Source organism: Chroicocephalus ridibundus, chromosome 3, assembly GCF_963924245.1.
Source record: "Chroicocephalus ridibundus chromosome 3, bChrRid1.1, whole genome shotgun sequence".
Lineage (NCBI taxonomy): Eukaryota > Metazoa > Chordata > Aves > Charadriiformes > Laridae > Chroicocephalus > Chroicocephalus ridibundus.
In genome coordinates, this window is record NC_086286.1 from 116,174,384 (window position 1) to 116,193,867 (window position 19,484).

Sequence of the window (19,484 nt, forward strand, 5' to 3'; positions counted from 1 at the left end):
TTGTATTTCTGGTTTGGTAATAATATATAAGATGCAGATCCGAAGCAATCTTTACAAGTATTCTTTTCCAGAAAAGGGGAGAGAAGTCAAACAATATCTTAAAATACTGAGCAGACAATTAATTCTGATCAAAGAAACGTATCGACATTACTGGAATTGCGATAGCTGTGGCTGACTATATGTATCAATAGCTCCAGAGTTGAGGAATTAAAGATGAAATGTGGATCTTTGTAGGGATTAGTTGCTATTAGTTTAAAATACTTCCACTTGTGTAATAGTGGTCTTATTTCATATCTCATTACACAAAATAAGAAAATTTGCTGACCAGTTTGCATTGCAATGCAGTTGATGGAAATAGCAAGAGTTCCACTAGGAAAAAAGAAATTATTCAAAACCCCACTGTAAATAAACTGAGGGATAATACATTTCATTTTATTTTTTTAATTTAGAATTTCAGGAAAGGGTAAAAGAAAAACTTCCTATGTGTCTCTGGGTGAGGGTAAAGGAGGAAAGAATGGGTATCATCCCCAGACAGCAATTTGAGAGACCACCTAATCCTAAGGAAGTGGTAAAGAAGGTTTTGCTGAACTATGGAGGCATCTGAGTAACAGAACTGGGGAAGAAGCTTGAGGAGCGTTAACAACCACGTATCTGTACAAGCTCCTGGAGTGACAAATGTTCTTTCTACAACACAGAGGAGTTTGCCAGAGGAATGGCTATTTTAGACTTGTTCAATACTTGTGGGGAGAATTAACTGAATATAAGGATGGAAATACAGGAGAAATTAATTAAAAACAGCAGAGGTCACTAAACAAGAAGAAAACGTCAAACTAAAGATCATGATTTCAAGAAAAGCAGGTTCGGTAATGTCATATCTGGAAGAATTGGTCTCTTGGAAAGTTGATTTAAGGGATAAAGGGAGTGCAGGAAACTCAACAGTTATGAAAATACAGAATAGGTTATTCCAATGGACAAAGTAGATAAAATGAAGACTTAGAAATCAATATGTCTGTAAAAGCACCCGGAAGAATTGCAGGAAGTAAAGAAATATGTAAAGGAGGGAGATTTGACAAATGACTGAAGATGAGAAAAGAGAAAGTGCCGTAACACCAAAAATCTGACAAAGGAGTTGTCAGTGGTTTACTGGGAAAAGAGGATGGTATTTTTAAACAGTATCTCGTATCTGCTGTATAGATCTGGTTTTTGTTCAATACTTTTAATTAGTGACAGACAGAGAAGAAGAAAATCCCTTTTTAAAATATGGACTAAGCTAGAAGGGAATTAAAATATTCTGGAAAATAGGATCATAATTCAAAAATCACTTTGATAAACTGGAGGTACTAAGTAGAAGAAATTCTGTAAATAAGAATGTAAAATACTCCACTCAAGGAAAAAAAAAAACAAATCAATCCCACAAATGCAGATGGACTGGTAAGCAGAAAGACTAAGAAAAAAAATATTAATTTTTACATTGGACTATAAATTAAACATAAAGCAGGTAAGAAAGTCGCTAAACTCCAGAATTTTTCAAAAAATTGCTCTCAGTGTCAAGTTAAGGGACAAGGGGACTGAATACTGAACAAGAACAAGTTTTCTCCGAAACACTAGTCTAATCCGTAATTATGCAGGAGTTACAGAAAAGTATAAATTCCAATAAAACGCCTCCTTTTTTCTTAATTAGCTTTATGTAATATTTTAATCATTTCTAATATTATTTTATTAACTCCTATTCTTTCACACTGGACACTCAATTCATTAAAAAGTACAGGGGCAGACTGGGACCATGCCATTTTTCTGCAAAATAGCCTGCCTTGAAAATGGCATGCAGTTAATAGGCAAGCACATTAGCCTTCTCAGTGATGAAAACATAAAGAGTTTCTTAATTCTGCATTGTGCCTAATACTTTAAGAAGCGCAGCTCCTAGTAAATCTATTTTCAAGTACTGTGTTTTATTTACACAGAATACCAAAGAAGCTTTTGTGACCCAACATGAGCTGCTAAAAGCCATTACAACTTTTTCCGGTATGTTAAGAAGTCCGATATTTGCCTAAGATGACAAGTAAGGAAGGAATACTGTGGATGGTGCTGAATTAAAACCATCCTTAATTAATTAACAATTAGATTTCTTGTATGTGTAAATGAAAATTAAAATAACGCAATGACCCTGTCGGGCTCCGCAGCGATTAATCCAAATGACTACTGGAAGCTAGTCCTAATTTAGCAGTGAAATTTGCACAGTAACTTTTTATTAAGACAATAAAATTGATGCGCAGTAGCGACTTTACACCCTACTCCTGCTTTGCTATAAAATCTGTTTTTAGCTAATTGACAAACTTGGGCGGCGATGAATCACGAGCCCATTTTACACCACTTAATTTATGACGAATTAAAAGGAAAAAACACAGAGAATTGGTTCCACTTTGCGGTGAAGCTAAAGGCCGGCACAAAGGTGGGCGCCGTACAGCTCCGCAACGCCGCCGGGCGCATTGACCGCGGAGGGGAGGCGCAAAACCCGCGGAGCGGCGCCCCTTCGGCGGGGGCGGGGCCGGGGGGGGCCCGCGCTGGGCGGAGCGAGGCAAGGGCGCCCCCTGCCGCCGCTCGGCCGCCGCCGCTTTTCACACAAAGCCGAGGGAGATTCACGCTCTAAATAAAAACTGGGTTAATTCCTCCGAAATGCTTACAGCCTGCACGCCTCGGCACCCCATCGTGTGGGCTGGAAGGGACCTTTCGGATCCTCGAGTCCGACCATCAGCCATCACTAAAACGTGTCCCTCAGCACCACCTCTACCCGTGCCTTAAATACCCACAGGGTGGTGATTCCACCGCTTTCCTGGGCAGCCCGTTCCAATGCTTGACAACCTTTTCAGTGTAAACATTTTTCCTAATATCCAATCTAAACCTCCCCTGGCGCAACTTGAGGCTGTTTCCTCTTGTCCTAATGCCTGTTACCTGGGAGAAGAGACCAACCCCCACCTGGCTACACCCCCCTTTCAGGTAGTTGTAGAGAGCGAGAGGGTCTCCCCTCAGCCTCCTCTTCTCCAGGCTGAACACCCCCAGCTCCCTCAGCTGCTCCCCATAAGACTTGTTCTCCAGACCCCTCACCAGCTTCGTTGCCCTTCTCTGGACCCACTCCAGCACCTCAGTGTCTTTCTTACAGTGAAAGGCAAAACTGGACACAGTACTCCAGGTGGGGCCTCACCAGTGCCGAGTACAGGAGGACAATCACCTCCCTAGTCCTGCTCACCACACTGTTCCTGATACACACCAGGATGCTGTTGGCCTTCTTGGCCACCTGGGCACACTGCTGGCTCATATTCAGCCAGGTGTTGACCAACACCCCCAGGTCCTTTTCCACCAGGCAGCTCTCCAGACACACCTCCCCAAGCCTGTAGCGCTGCATGGGGTTGTTGTGACCCAAGTGCAGGACCCAGCACTTGGCCTCGTTGAACCTCATACCATTATCCTTGGCCCATTGATCCAGCCTGTCCCGATCCCTCTGTAGAGCCTTCCTGTCTTCAAGCAGATCAACAGTCCCACCCAACTTGGTGTTGTCTGCAAACGTCCTGAGGGTGCACTCAATCCCCTCGTCCAGATCATTGATAAAGACATTAAACAGAACTGGCCCCAATACTGAGCCCTGGGGAACACCACTAATATCTAATCTAAACCTCCCCTGGCACAACTTGAGGCCATTTCCTCTTGTGCTATGGCCTCTTACTTGGGAGAAGAGACCGACCCTTGTTACAACCTCCTTTCAGGTAGCTGTAGAGAGCAAAGCTATTAAGGCCACAACTGGACCTAACCACGGGTCTGTATTTGCACTCAATCACCGGTGCCACCTCACTGCTGCAGGAGATGCACGCACCAACCTGAACCTTTGCAGGGACGAGAACTCCACTACCCATGGATGAATTTCTGTTCCACTCCTACTTTTCTAAATCAAGCCAAACTAAGCTAGTTCATGTTTTAAATAATCACATTTCAGAACGAGCAACAACATTAAAAAAAAAAGAAAATATTTATACCGCTTTCCTTTGCCTCCCACTTAAAACTCAGAATTTAAGTTTAAAAGTAACTGTGACTGTAAATTTGCATCCAAAATTGAGAAAAGCATGATTTCTACTGGAATGTTAACCAGCGTAGGGGTGATCAGGCTTAGCAGATAGTGAGCCAAGGTGGTGAGCATTCTTCGTAGGGCACCCCAGCCCTGCAAAGACACTCCTTGGCAGCTGTCCTCTTTCCCCCATGTGAACAGAAATACCATTTTTATTTGCCCTTATCCAAGAAGTTTCGATTAGCATTATTTCTTTTGAAGTTAAGAAGCAGACTAAAAGTTGAAAGAAGGAATAAATCTGGTTTTCCTTTTGTAGTCTCTGGCTAAAACCCAGATACACGGGATGAGATACACTGGCTTTAAAATGTCAATTATCTGCAATCAAAAATGGAGCGAGGTAGTTACATCCAAAATTTCCTTATTTGCTCTGTTGAATACCACTGTTTGAAAAGGCAAATCAAGCCTTTTAGGACTAGAAACTATGGAAAAAACACTATATTTAGGTTTGGAGCAAAATTTAAGTTTAATTTTTACATAAAAAGGGTCTAACAGCCTTGTTGGTTTGACTTTTAGTCGTAACTAACTCCCCGTTCACACTTCAACAGAGGTGACATAAGCCAAATGTGAAAGAAATAGACCCTCATAAAAGCATCATTCATCATTTTCTAACAAAAATTCAAGTTATAAACAAATATTTAAATAATTTAAAAATGTTTTTAGAAACAGCCATGTAACTTGTTAAAAAAATTGTGTAAAACTTACACAGGCACACACAGAAATGTACGTAATGTACGTGCATATACACATGTACAGAGAGCTGCAAAGCAGTGTGTTTAACCAAGAACTGAGAAATAGTTGCTTGTTACAGGAAAAAAAAAAAATCGATAACTCAAGATTAAAACCATAACACTAATAGAAATCAAGATTAAAATCATCGACTTAACTAAACTTTCTGTTTGCTGGCTCAAAGCCATCTGCTCCAGGTGTCCAGGGACACAGGCAGTTGTACAGTGGCACAGTGTACAGATTTACGGGGAGGAAGACAACCCGTGTGATTTCAGCTCTAATGGGGTCTTAAAACTTGGGTTCCTCTTAGCTCATGACTTAGATGATGTGAGCTCTCTGGAGGATGGGATGGGGCAGAAAAAGCCCTCAAATATTCCCAATTCCACAATGAACAAATGGCAGATAGTAATTTTCTGAAATAAAAGTGTTAATATTTACCATTAATAAAACTGTTTTGTAATACAGCACAGAAACATGCCTGGAAATTGAATTACGTTTTCTTCCTTCTCCTTTGAACCAATCATTCTTTTAGTTGCTGTTTATTCAACCGACTTACTAACAAAACCAGCGTAACTGAAAACTTCAGAAAAGCCTGAGAGATTAAGTAAAAAAATGCTCAGTGACTGAAGATGATGGGGGTTGATGGGAAGTAATGGAAATATACTTAGGGAAAAAAAGTTCAAAGAACACAGTTTAAAGACTGGAAAGGAATGGAAAGACCTAAAATCAATATATGTTTCAACAGTGCAAAAAATCTTTTCCATAAAAAAGCCTTTAAATTGCACAGGGTAGTATTCTTTTATTATATTTTTTTTTTATAGAAAGAATGGATTTTTTTGATACACTGATATTAGAAAAAATATATACAGGATATAAACTATATATATGCATATATACAACGGTCTCAGATAAGAAGTTTGAATTTTTATATATTTAAATTTTATATCAAATACACCAAGTTATTAATACTGCCATCCAAACTACTTAGCAAAGAAGAGCCTTTATGAAAATAATATAGTCAAGAAGTAATAATTGCACATATCAGTGGTGGAATTGACATTTGGTGTCTATGTCACTTTTTTGATATTCCAAAGTAGAATTATTTGAATTCTGCAAAAGCCCAACTGAAAAAGTGCCCAGCCCAGTCCTATACTCCCCTTTTATATGTGCCCTCCACAATGTCACACAAGAAAAGGCACTAAACCCTTCCCACCAGGTCCTCTTCAATTCAGTTCCTGAAGAACTGGCTTGTCCCAGCCACCAGTCTTCCAACCCTAGAGTGCCAAAACCAAGCATCGCCTAAAACACCAAAATTATCACCATACTGCTAATTACATGTCATTAACTTAAAGAACCAGTGCAAGAAGACCTAGAATGTTGTTTAATCTTTCCAATCAAACTAAATACACAAATAAGATGATCCTTATTTTCCTATAAAAAGTTCAAAATTCTGTAATAAATGACTCCTACATTTTAATATCTTCCACAAACTGAATTGGTTATCATGAACTTCCCGAAATGAAGTTGATAATAAAAGGTTATTTGAAAACATGCTACAATCAGCATATTTTAGTCAGGAGGAAAACTCCAATATAAATCAAGATTCCCATTTGCTACCTGGTTCGGTTTGGAAAAAAGGCTGCAGTTAAGGCTGCTATCCACTAAGTGGCATTATCACCTCAAACACCTAATTTTGACAAAAAATAATCGTAGGGCAGTGCCTTTTTTCCTCCTACAGACAGATTAATAGAAAACATTTTCTCTGGATGATTCACTTTATTGTCAGAAATTTAGGCATCGTTCCAGACAGTCAGATGTACTAGTAAACCGGCACTACCGATTTACCTTTCACATCAAGACATTTGTAAATATTTAGGAGAACGATCAGGTTAGAAATAAAACTATCAGGCCAGACATCTTGAACAAAGCAACCAAAATATCAGAGTAATATGAGCCCAAATCAGACACATAAAGGTATAATAAAGTATTTTAAAAGTAGATGGAGTTTCAGAAGTGCTGTACATCAACAATTCTAGTATTTCCTGTTGTGAAGTGTGAAAGTACCAAATGCCACACCAGATATATACTTTAGATAAAACACTTCAGAAAAAAGTAAATGTAATAGATTAGATGGATGCTACCTGATGCTGGAAGGTATTTAAAAAATTACAATAATTGTGAAAGTAAGAAAAGTATTACGTTTCACTAATTGGTAAAGGATTAGTTTTCAAAATGTTAATTAAGGATTAATGACTGTAAATATAGGTTTTTGATAAATGTTTAATGGAACAAGGCATTTAGGAACAGTATAAAGATAAGAAAAAAATACTAGAACAAAACTCTCATTGTAAAATAGTTTTTTTCTCCCCCTGTTCCTGTTGTTTGTGCCTGGTCTTTTATCACTGTCAATTTGTACATATATAAACAGCTACTGAAAATCAAGGCGGGGGCAGGAATCAGTATCACTGTATACAAAGAGTAAAGGAAAATGAAATGAGCAACTCCTTCTGTCGCTCTGCCTCTTCAAAGTATATATTTTAAGCTTGCGAAATGTCCTACACACGCACTCAAAATTCTGAGCATACTTCAATGCTAGAAGGATCAAGACATTCCTTCTTTTTTTTTTTTGTGTGTGTGATTTTTTTTTTTTCCCCCTCCTTGCTGGCCACAGAGGAATTGCATTAGGACATAGTCCTTTTTCCCTACATCCGCCTACGACAAACATTTGGTGCAAGTCAGCGACTCCAAAACCAAATTGTTTACAATTAACTCAAAAAGCCATTAAAAAAAAAAAAAATCGTTTCTTTGTTCCAGTTGGAAAGAGAGACAGCCAGATGTGTGGCTTGTTGATCTTGCTCTTTTCTGACCTCTGAGTGTAGGAAGAACTGCAGCTGAGGAAGGAAGTCAGCAAGTTGTGTTAATGAAGGTGAACGTAGCAAAAAAAGATGTCCACAATCTTTTTTCATCGAAGAAAAATCTCTTTGAAAGAGTTTTTATTTAATAAGTAGGTATTACAGAGCCTTACTTTTCGCTATTGGTGAAAAATTAGACTCTTTGTTTTGGGAGAAGTCAATAGACTCCAGGTTTTATTACTTCTGAAAAATATTCTACCCTTTATTTCAAGAACTTCATGAAGTTTCGCTGCTGTAAATTAGCAAACACCTCATCACTAACACCTGCTGGGAGTCCATCTTCCTTTGAGGACGCAAAAATGGAGGAAAAGCATTTTAATTTTAGGCTCTGACTGAGTCACAGTCTGTCATTACACACCAAAACCAGGTCTAAAGCTGAATTCCAGATTGAGAGTGTGCCCACTTCTTTGGAAAACACATCTGGCCAAAAACATACGGCAACAAACTATAGTTACTGCTGTACTTTGAAGAACTTCACATTTCTCCCTGAAACAAGTTTCTGCATTTTATCTGTAAAACACCTGGTAATTAATTAAGTAGTAATCTGTGTTGAAAACTTCATTACATGGTACTCCTCATGATGGTACAGAACACGCCTGTAGAAGATGTTCCGCAAGCATAAAAAAGAACAATCTCTCAAAGACTGCCAAGTAACAGACGTGAAACATTATCATCTTGTTTCTGAACTTTGAATTATTTTCTAAAAAACATCAAAAAATGCATTCTGAAGTTCTACAGCCACATTGCTCTTTGTTTTATCATGTTAGCTGAAAAATTAGTAAAAGTTGCCATACTTGAGGTGACACCCAAGGGCACATTCGTGTGTGAACTCCAGATTCAGTCCAAAGATCCAGCTTTAGATATTAATTCTGGCACCTAAGCATGAATCCAGACTCCTTATGCAGTTAGTGAAGCTTCCCAAATGCACTCTAGGCATCCAATTTCGTTGTCAGAATTAGGTTAAACGTTTGGTGTTGCTCTCTCTGCACTGCTACCTTCATCTTAACAGCTCACACTAGTTTTGGTACAAAATGACGCCTAATTTTTGTCAACTAGTTACTATTTTTAAAATATACTTACCATCCAGACACTTGAGTAATATCATCATAGTTCATCTTTCAACTTATGTTTATTATTATATTATTAGTCAATTAAGAAACTCTCCTATGTATTCTTAGAAAACAGGAAATTGAAAATGACGACTAGTTTACTCTCTTCCCACCCCACGTTCTCCTGCTCCCTAAGGTCTTTTAAAAGACAACATTAATAGATCACCCGACACATGCATACGTACACACAAAGCCATTTCTGCAAACGTTTATACAAATATTTAAACTGGTAAGAAAATTCAGATTCTGGAGAACTGAAACAATAATTCATGTCATACTTTTCAGAACAGTTGTAAGGGATACTGGTCATTTGAAAAACATCTAAGAGATTCCATCTTTCTCTTTGCATTAGGAGAAATTTAAAACCTTATCAAGACATTCAGCACGGCTCAAACAACTCACAGGTATGAGCACAGAGAACTGCTTCTGCTGCATTAGCATTTAGAAATTATTATTGGCTTGTCATTGTCATATTAAGATTTGATTTTCAGAACCTTTTATTTTAGAAAAAAAATGTTTAGATGCTTCTACGCTCCATATTTTGTCATAGTCTTCTTAAAGAATGAATCTTTAAGGTCATTAAAGGCATATTTAAGGGCTTCATTTTGAAAAAATAATTTGTCTCAATACCTCTAAAAGGTCTGCAATAGCAAACAGGTAGGACTTCAAAAATGTATCAGGTAAAAAAAATTACTAAAATATTTTCCTACCAGTTGTAACTCCTACCAATGGAACTGATAAAAGCAGTGAACTACACTGTAGTAATACTGACTTTCTACAGACTAAGTTTAAAAGAGTCCATAATTTAGCAGATCCTCATTTCACACTCCTTGTTTCTCATCACTGCCTGTTTCTTCTGAGATGTTAGAGTGTTCATCTCCATTCCCATCATTTTTTCCTTCAATTCTTTCTTTTCACTCAACTTATCCTATCCATAAGATCTCCCTTCAGCTCATCTCAGTCCCCCCACCATGGTGGATAAGCCCATCCAGAGCACTACATTTGAGATCTCTCCAGCTCATAAAGATCTTTCTTCACTTAAAGAGTAGAATGGGCCCTAAGTTTTAATTGAAATGCTACTTTTAGAAAAAATAATAAATTAAATGGCATATAGATAATTCCTATTTTAAATTCCCTACAACTGCAACAAAATAGAAGGTTAGGAGGCCTTTTTAGGGAGAAAATAAAGTGTAAAAATAAAATAGACATAGCAGCTTCACTGGTTAAGTATATGGTCCTTACAAGTATCACGTCATTAGTTTATAAGGCACAGAAGAATAATTTCCTACACCGCAGAAACTGTCAAAGCTATGATTAGTCTCTAATCTTAATAAGTCTTTCCTTCCACCTCTCACACCCACCTCCTCCCTTGGACCTGAGTTCGTTCGCCCGGCCAATGACATAAAACAGGAATATTGCTGGCTTTCAACTATGCCAGCTCCACATTCCCCAGAATCCTTTGTGGCTTTAAATTAATGAATTTCTACACCTTCCAAATTCCTCTGCAGGTGGCTTTATTTCTTTTGAACAAGCATCCACACGATTAGCAAACACCTATACTCTGTAGACTGCCACCGAGACCCCTGGGTTCACCTGGGTACTGCAAGCCTGCTCTGATAGAAAGCCAGCAAGGCTGCTGCCACCTTGGGCTTGTTTCTACCTGAAAAAAAAAAAATGAAGTTTTTTGTGGTCATTTGCCCACAGCACAACTTGTTGGACGCCTCTCGTGGCAGCTAAATTAATGATAGCATTCACCGTTACTAACGTAGGGTTAGCTTAAAGAGTCCTCTCCATACTCAATGGCTTCCATCTCTCTGAGAAACCGCCAGATGAAAGCTACCATCTTGCATGGCCTTTCTTCCCATAAACAAGTATTTATTTATAAATATAGTAAGATACTATTCCCTTTCAGATTTTGAGTGTTACATGCTACAATCGCCCAGTTCAAATGTCACGTCTGCTTCATGTTTCCCAGCAGCCCAGAAAGGGCTGACAAGCAGGAGCGTGTTTGGGTCAGAACTACCAGAACCGCTGTCTGTGACTTGTAGCCTTGGAGCTCTGGTGCAATGCCAATCACAACTTGGCCGCATGTGAAGTGTGATACTGAGATCTCCCATCTGTTCCCTATAATCTATGTGGTAAACACAAGTAGCCAAATTGGCACGACCTCCGGTATTTCACTACGAGGAAGAAGGTAATCTTCAATAATAAATACTCTTGTAATTACATCTACAGATCAAAACCTTCTAGCTTTTCTCTATCACCCTCTGCTTCCTCCTCAGGTATTGAAGTTTGCAGCTGTTCACAACCCCCTGATAGTCTTCCTCATGTATCAAATGCTTCCTTGGAGCAGAGAGAAGCAAGATGTTTAAATCCAATACAACAATTTGTTGCTGCAAGTACTGGCACCAGTTTCCCTGTGTTGACACCAGTACTTGTTTGAGTCCACAGTGAACTGATGCAGAGGTCAAAGCTGACAGAAAATTAATCCTCCAAGAAGTCTTTGCAATCCTGTAGATTTTCAGCAGCAAATTCCCCAAGCCAGCACATCCCAGATGAATAGGTGTTGATGCAAGAGAAGGGGCAGACGGAGCTGTACCACCACTTTGAATGGCAACAAGCTAATCAAACAACTACATACTCCATCATAAAACTAAATCCCATAGACAGACGATGCAGAGTTGCTGGTGTGGCTTCTCTCAAGGAATAAAAAATTTAAAATAACCGAACTGTTATTACTTAAAATCTCAAATAGCATTCAACAAAGACATAAACACCCTGTACAAAGTGAAGTCCAGCACATTGCATTCTTCAGCTTTCTCACAAATCACGTATAAAAGAAAGAGGGTACTTAACACAAGCACTTGGTTACGTCTTACCTCGAAATAGGGTGGTTCCAATTCACATTCAAGAATCCAAAGAGGTGATGCTAAACATTCAACGTCTGTCTGTCATGAAAAACATTCAAGATTACACTTGGGATCTCTCTCAATTTTCAGATGATACTTTCTGACTTTGAAAGGAAATATCCAGATTATATCCATGGAAAACTGAAATTATTCTTTTAAGAGTAAAATTTGGAACTTCCAAAACCTTTTAAAGTAATGCCATTCAAAAATGCTGCCGGGTTGAAATGATCAGGTACTTAAACTGATTTTTTTATCCCATATAGTTCTGCAGAACAGATTAAATTTAATTTGGATTTCATAATGAGCTGTTGCCAAGACTGGTACAGCCAAAGGAAAATAACGCTCACTGGTACTGGTATTCATTATATTAAAAATTAAACGAAACAGTACTGAAATAATGAAAACGCAAACCCACATCCAAAACATTAGCAATTTATTGTAATGACTACATTTATTTAAAACAATATTTACATTGAAAGAGGTCTGGTTAAAGCAGATCAAAATTCAGAAATGAATTTTCCAATATTTTGAAAGTACCAAAATAAAGAATGTAATTTACATGTTTAAAAGTGATCATTTCATTCTGCAAGTGTTGGGGGGGAAAGCTGAGAGAGAAACAAGGGGACCAGGCCCTTCATAAGGATTTTTAGGGACAGTTATTCTTAAGGTCTGTCTCTTGTGTCACATTTTCAACTCTCTAAATAAAAGAACTCGTAGCAACATAAGCTTGCTCCCAGAACAAAGGTGAAGTCAACTTCAGAAAAAGAAATCCGCCACAGAAAAGCTTGGAAATGAACTTCCTTTCCAACCATAACCTCAACAATGCTAATATAACTCCACAAACACTCTTCTTCCCAAATATTCTCGTTCACTATCCTTATGACTATGGAAAAACAGAGGTCAAGTCATCAGGTCATAAATTAGCTGAATTAAGTTTTGGCTTTGAAAAACATGATTGTATTTCTGCAGCTATATTTATAAAGATATGACTAAAAACTGGTTCTAAACTAATGATGGATTTTTATTCATTTAATTTCAAAATAATTAGAGTACTTGATCGCTGCCTAAAGAGGAATTATCTTTTGAAACTCGGGGGTGGTGCAGTGCAGATTTTTTTTTTTTCCATCTAAAAATATGTTCTTTATTGCAAATTGTAACTATTCATTATAAAAGCAGATTAAATTAAAACAGAATGTAACACTAATTTTTCAAGTAGAGCACCCACATAGGGAACTAATTAGGAATAGCTCCTCTGTGTAAACAAACCTTTGTACCAATTAGTAGCTGGTCAAGTCAGGGAACTCCCTTTCTCCAGGGGAAAAAAGTCTATTTTCAGCATTGCTTTATTTTGCTGCTGGCTGCAAATTCTCTCCAGTTCTGTAGCAACGGAGGGTGTTTAGAACTTACATTTCAGAGACTTTGATGGGAACCTGGTCAAGATTTGGGGGGGAAAAAAAAAAAAAAAAAAGAGGCAGTAGAATGCCTAAAAAAAAAAAATATTACAGAATTAGGACGTCAAAAGGGATGAGAACAAATCCCATTCTCTGCCTAGGCCAATTCTATCCCAAGGGTTTACAAAAACCAGAACAATACCAGTGAAATGATTCAAAATAAACAGTGGAGTAAATGAAAAAAGTACATGGGAAAAAGAATTCTCAGTTGTTGTTCTATAATAAGAAAAGCAAACAAATAAAAGCCTCAAGGCGAGAAGATTACACCCAGATAGCATTTTGAAAGCGTTGGTTAGGTGCAACAATAAAACTACATAACAGGAAGCCATTCAAGGGAGGCTGAGTATTCGTTTATCATTTATGACGTTCAAATCTGCTAGACAGCTGCTCTGTGCAGACAGAAAGTACTAGAGTCGACTCCTACCTTGACGAAGATGATCCAGAGCCTTCCCGATACTTATACAGAGGCTGCAACCTGTGGATTTAAAAATTTGTTTAAAAGAATTGTTATTAACAAAACTGCTTTAATGACTAAGTAAAAATCAGAAAACTTACTTAAATACCTTCAAAACATAGTCATTCCCCCCCAATTTTTTTTTTTTTTTAAAGCAATGACTACTGCTGCAACGTATCTTCCACTATGCATTATACCCCAGAGCAAAAGGTCAACTAATCCCATAGTAAAGCGCATCAAGATAGCGAACTACTGTTACCATGTTCAGGACACTTTACTAACTCCAGAGAGTGATACGGGTTACATGGGAAAGAAGCTGTGAAGGAGGCACTGAAGAACATTCCGAGCAGGAACACCTTGGGACAGGGAAAGGACTGGAAGCACCTCACAGAACCCAGAAAACCCCCATTTCCTACAGAGTGGCGATGCAGAACAAGAGACAACTTCTGACCCTCCAGCCCCACTGGGTTGAAAAACCCAGCTCTAGATACCCTTGTTTTCTATAGCGTTTACTGGTCGAAGATACATGAAAACACGACATGGACCTCTTGGAATGGGTCCAGAGGAGGGCCACGAAGATGATCAGAGGGCCGGAGCACCGCTGCTACGAGGACAGGCTGAGACAGTTGGGGTTGTTCAGCCTGGTGAAGAGAAGGCTCTGGGGAGGCATTATAGTGGCCTTCCAATACCCGAAGGGGGCTACAGGAAAGATGGGGAGGGACTCTTTATCAGGGAGGGTAGTGATAGGACTAGGGGTGATGGTTTTAAACTGAAGGAGGGGAGATTTAGCTATCGGGAAGAAATTCCTTACTGTTAGGGTGGTAAGGCACTGGGACACGTTGCCCAGATTGGTTGTGGATGCCCCATCCCTGGAGGTGTTCAAGGCCAGGCTGGATGGGGCTTTGAGCAGCCTGGTCTAGTGGGAGGTGTCCCTGCCCATGGCAGGGGGGTTGTAACAAGGTGATCTTTAAGGTCCCTTCCAACCCAAACCATCCTATGATTCTATGACCCCTTCCCTCTTGACCCAACAACAATAAAAATGACAAGTCTAAAGGACACAGGAACTCCAGGACTAATTAAGTGAGCACCCGTGAGAAATTTTCAAAAAGGGTATCCTACTTATTGGACCACATTAACTCCCAAGCTAGTAAGCATTTAGGTATTTTCCAAACTTCATGTAATTAAGGTTAACTGGAAAGGGTGGTTAAGCAAGAACGCAGCACGATTCATGTTGAATACAAATGAAAGCAGATTTAGTACCAGGAATGAGATAATGCAAAGGTGCCAGAACAGAGTGGATGAAAACGATGAGAAAGGATTACAGGTGGGAAAAGGAGACTGGGAAGAACAGAAACAGAAACAATGCAGGTAAAGGAAGAGAATGGTGAAATTCAGATGATCGTCAGAAATAAAAAAGTTGGGATTTAGCTTTGAAAGGGCAAGTCTAGCGCAGACTATGCTGACACAACATCAACTGGCTCTGGAGGAATGTCACAAAACGAAAAGAGGCCCTAAGTCAGTTTGAGAAAGAGGAGGAAAGTATTTGCTGCTAAACACCTAAATTAAATTAATTAATCAATTAAAAATCTCAAACCAAAGTAGGTACCTGCAGAACTGTATTTATATGAGCCACAACTTGATCCATTTATTTGATCCACTCCAGAAGGAGTTCATCAATGTGGAAAGATCAGAAATTTTTAGTCACGGAAGCCACAGGCAACACAGTTTAATTGAATTCACGACCCATTATCGTAAGAATGAAAACAGAAGTAAAAGGACCTTACTAAGGGAAAAAGGTACTAAATTTCTGCTTCTTTCTAGAAGTATTAAATGGAAATATGACTACAAAGATCATAATTTGAGAGTGAACAACAACTACTGCTTCCCCTTCAAATGCACAGGACATATCCCACCAAATTCTACAGAAGTATTTGAACCGAAATGTCTTTTTCAAGAAAATTAATTAATTATAGAACAAGACTTACAAATTTAATTATGGTAAAAAATTGACGGAAACCTTTAAACCAATTGCAAGTGGGACAGAAAAAAAATCCAGGCTAAAACTCTACATAATAAAAATAAAAGATTGCTATAAGAAACAAACTAGCATAAAAGTTGTGAAATACATGCAAGAACAGAAGATAAAATATATTTTATAGAAACTTTAGAATTTGTATATTGCAAAACCAGACAATCGGATTGTTTTCTTTAAAAAAAAAAAAAAGTATGTTCAGAGCACATAAGCCTAGTGAGACTAATTAAAAATCTTGAGATCTAACATAGACCAAAAGAAAGGTCAATGAGAATTTTCTTGAGTTACATTCATAATTTCCATATCTTTATGTTAGACCACTTTGTTCTGTTACATAAATTGCATTATGTGGAGAAAATTAACACTGCTGGCAACAGTAAGATCTCACATAACAGGTGCAAAATATACTCACAAAAAGCTTACAGACCGTGGCTGGGAAGTAGACTATAACAGTTACTTTTGGAAGTCCAAACACATTTTTACATAGAAAAACTGAATTTTGGAAACAAAAAACCAGCAACTATAAAGGAGTATCTCCGGGCCACCTGACTCATGAAATTACAAAAAGTTTGCAACTTATATGGAATAGCTGTCCTAAGCACAACTTAAGTAGTAGCCATCACTGAATTAGATTTTTAACAAAATACACATTACATTCTGGAAATCTGCTTTTTAACCTTTTTTAAAATTTATCCCAGATACCCAAATTTCTTTCAGTCTAAACCAGAATCAAACCAAAAACAATCTCAGATGGGACGTAAAAATTCTGTCGGTCCAATTTGTAAAGCTAATATGACACAGGAGTATGAAACAGGCATTAAAAAAGGACTACAAATAGATGCCAGGAAGCAATTCTTACTCAGTAAGCAATAACTGCGTGGAACGGGCTGTAAAGCAAGTTCGTTGAGGGAAGGCATTTGGACTGAGAGAAACGCTAAGTAGGAAAGCAAGTGCCATGGGAGAGAAAAGAGGACGAACTACTCTGACTGGAAGAGCTTCAAATTTCCAGGTTTGGGTCGTTAAAACAGGGTATTTCTTTAAAAGTGGAGAAAAACAGTCCAAGATTGGTATCAGAGTCTTCCATAGGAAAGCTGGGGGGAATCAAGAGGGACAACACTTTAACACGTTTATAAAATAACTAAATACCAAGATACCCCTTTCAACACTCTGACCTAAACACGGGGTGAAGAAACATGTTTATAAGCAACTGCTCTTCTTCTCCGGAGAATTCATGAGTCAGGAAGAAAGGAAAGTGATCACTTCTTAAAGACCAGCATGATAAAACTGGACAGAAACAAATAAGACACTGTGGAAACCTTAGCAAAAACCTTAATGCTGCTTTAAGGGAAGGATGTCAACAAGGAGGCAAACCGTCACGTATTAATGCAGACGAGAAAATTCTCTTTTATTGTTTTGACAACACCCAGTAAGTCGATTTATCCCTAGTTAAAATGCATTTATACAAGGAAACGCAGAAGTCAGCTCAGTACCCTCAGCGTAGCAGTCTGGGGGACCTGCTGGGAGTAAAGCTTATTATCCACTCAGGGATTTCAGCAGACTTAGTCCACAACCAATTTGACTTAAGGCAAAACACAGCTGCTACTTTGAAAGTTTCCTGCTGTGTAAGAAATAATTAAGGCTGTATGATCAGTATTCAACAAAGCATCGAGAGCAAAGATGCTAAATTAATTCTGCTTGCAAATAAAGAGTTAAGTGAAGTTGCATTACAGAATGGGCTACATGATGTTGCAGTTCACAGGTGAAACAGGAGCTAAATAAAGTGAAGTGTGTGTCAGAGGCCAGACTGAATCTTAACTATGCAACTGTAATATTATTTCATGTTTTAGAAGTCCTTTAATCAAAAAGCACAAAGCATATGTCCCAAAATGAAGTTACAGATCTGTATTTTGATTTAAGATACAGAAAAAAAAAAAAAAAAACCTGAGACGCAGCAGAACACCCCTATCAATGTATATCCTGAAAAAGCACAGGCTCATTAAAGCTTCTACTACCAAGCTGGTACTATTTAAATACTATGCAGAAAGATGTAAGAGATGTTGATGGTAACACAGGTAATTCAGGGCAGTTCATCCTTAGAGCATCCTGACCTGAGCTTCGATCCTCTCCCCACGCAACCCTCAAACCACAAATCGCGCCAGGAATTCCCAGCCCAGGAATGGCACTTGGCCCATCACCGTCCGTGTGGGGACCAGGAGCTCGGTTTCCTGACCGCTGGACCGCTGTCAGGTGGAGGGATCCGGGGGCCAGGTCAGCAGGCAGCCTACATTGTCCCCACAGCGATCCCTCATCTGCCATAGAGGAGAGGCTGCCAGACAGATGGAAGCGCTCCACGGACCAGTGTCAACCCGTTAAGTTGTCTGCTGGACCAGACTCTGTTAAGTGATTAGGATGCTAATAGCTTTAACACTACTTAAAAAAAAAAAACAAAAACAAAAAAAACACCAAAAAACCCCCAAAACCTAAAAAACCCCCAAAACAAACAACAAAAAACAAACCACAAAAAAAATCCCCAGGCCCTACAGTTTTTGCGAAATGTAAAGTTAGACTTGCAGCTCCTTGACAGAAGGCAATCGGACAATTAGAAAAAGGCTGAAACAACTGCTTGAGACAGGGATTCCCAGGGAAAACAAATATCATGCCAACTCAGGTTTGGGCTAGCAGGTTGCTACTGCTCCTGTAGTTAACAGAAGGCAAAGCTTAGGACAGGGATAAATTTTACAATACTGCCAGGATATATATTCTCTGGTTGAGGACACTGCAGATGCCATCTGCTTATATTTAATTTATTCATTTTGATTTAAAATGCCAGGCCATAATTCTTCATAAATAGATTAAAAAAAAAAATAAAATAGCACTTTCAAAATGGCTAATTACACCTGTGTATTTCCTGGGGCTTTTCTTATAAAAACAATATGAAACTCAATTATTCTATGATTTTAAATTACTCTGGATTACTCTTCCAGACACAGCTTCTCATTTTCAGGTTTGATAGATTATTTTTTTTTCCCCTATCCTTCTAAGCACGCAAAGACTGTACTACCATTGCTTTCCTAAAGAACTTGCTGAATCCCAGCTTCTGGGATTCTCAGCTTCCTGGAAAGCAGGATCCCTGGCCATATATATGTCAGAAAATAAAACAGACCAGGGCACATAGCCATGCTCTGGGCTTGGAACCAGCGAGCATGGTACAGCTCGTGGCTGTACAACTAAAACCCTCCAAAAAAGCCTGGCCAGATCCAAACAGCCTTTTGGAAATGGTCCACCGCCTCTCCTAACACCAGAACTATGCTTGGGCATTATCTGGGAGAGCGTTAGTTGGCACAGGACAAAACTGTGTCACGAACAGCACTAAAAATGTAACAGTACAGTCGCATGCCATATCCATTCCTTATTTAGTTCCTACTATGAACACGCATCACGATTATAGTACCCAGTTGCTTCTGGAGAACGTCATTTTTAGAAGTTAATTCCACAAGTAGCCAATGCATTTCAGAATTAACAGGTCACCTTTTCCAGGCGTTATAGCTTCTGGCTTTAATATCACATCCTCACCTAGGTGGTTGTTGCTTTAAAATCACGAACCAAATAACCATGTAAGAGTTAAGCCTTTCTGTTTCTACATGTATTATATACAGCACACGTGAAAATCTGCACTCTATAGGTTTAGGAGGTTTTTTTAATGTGTTCAGACAGACTGAAGGTGAGCATCTGACTTCTTAATTCCAGCAAGGCTGGACTGCTGCCAGTAGAACATTG

At 38.7% G+C, this 19,484-nt stretch overlaps 1 protein-coding gene across 11 annotated transcripts in view; it reads right to left on the reverse strand.

Annotated features, from left to right (window-relative positions):
- The window catches only part of CYRIA (CYFIP related Rac1 interactor A), a 62,040-nt gene that overhangs the window by 30,172 nt on the left and 12,384 nt on the right, over nt 1-19,484 (reverse strand). For 8 of the 11 annotated variants that reach the window (XR_010070466.1, XM_063330513.1, XM_063330506.1 and 5 more), the window contains exons 2-3: nt 13,646-13,696; nt 11,741-11,809 (exon numbers count right to left, since the gene is read on the reverse strand). The gene's annotated coding sequence lies outside the window, so the exon portion shown is untranslated. The remainder of the gene's footprint in view (nt 1-11,740; nt 11,810-13,645; nt 13,697-19,484) is intronic. The other 3 variants (XM_063330514.1, XM_063330508.1, XM_063330510.1) reach the window with 1 other exon arrangement.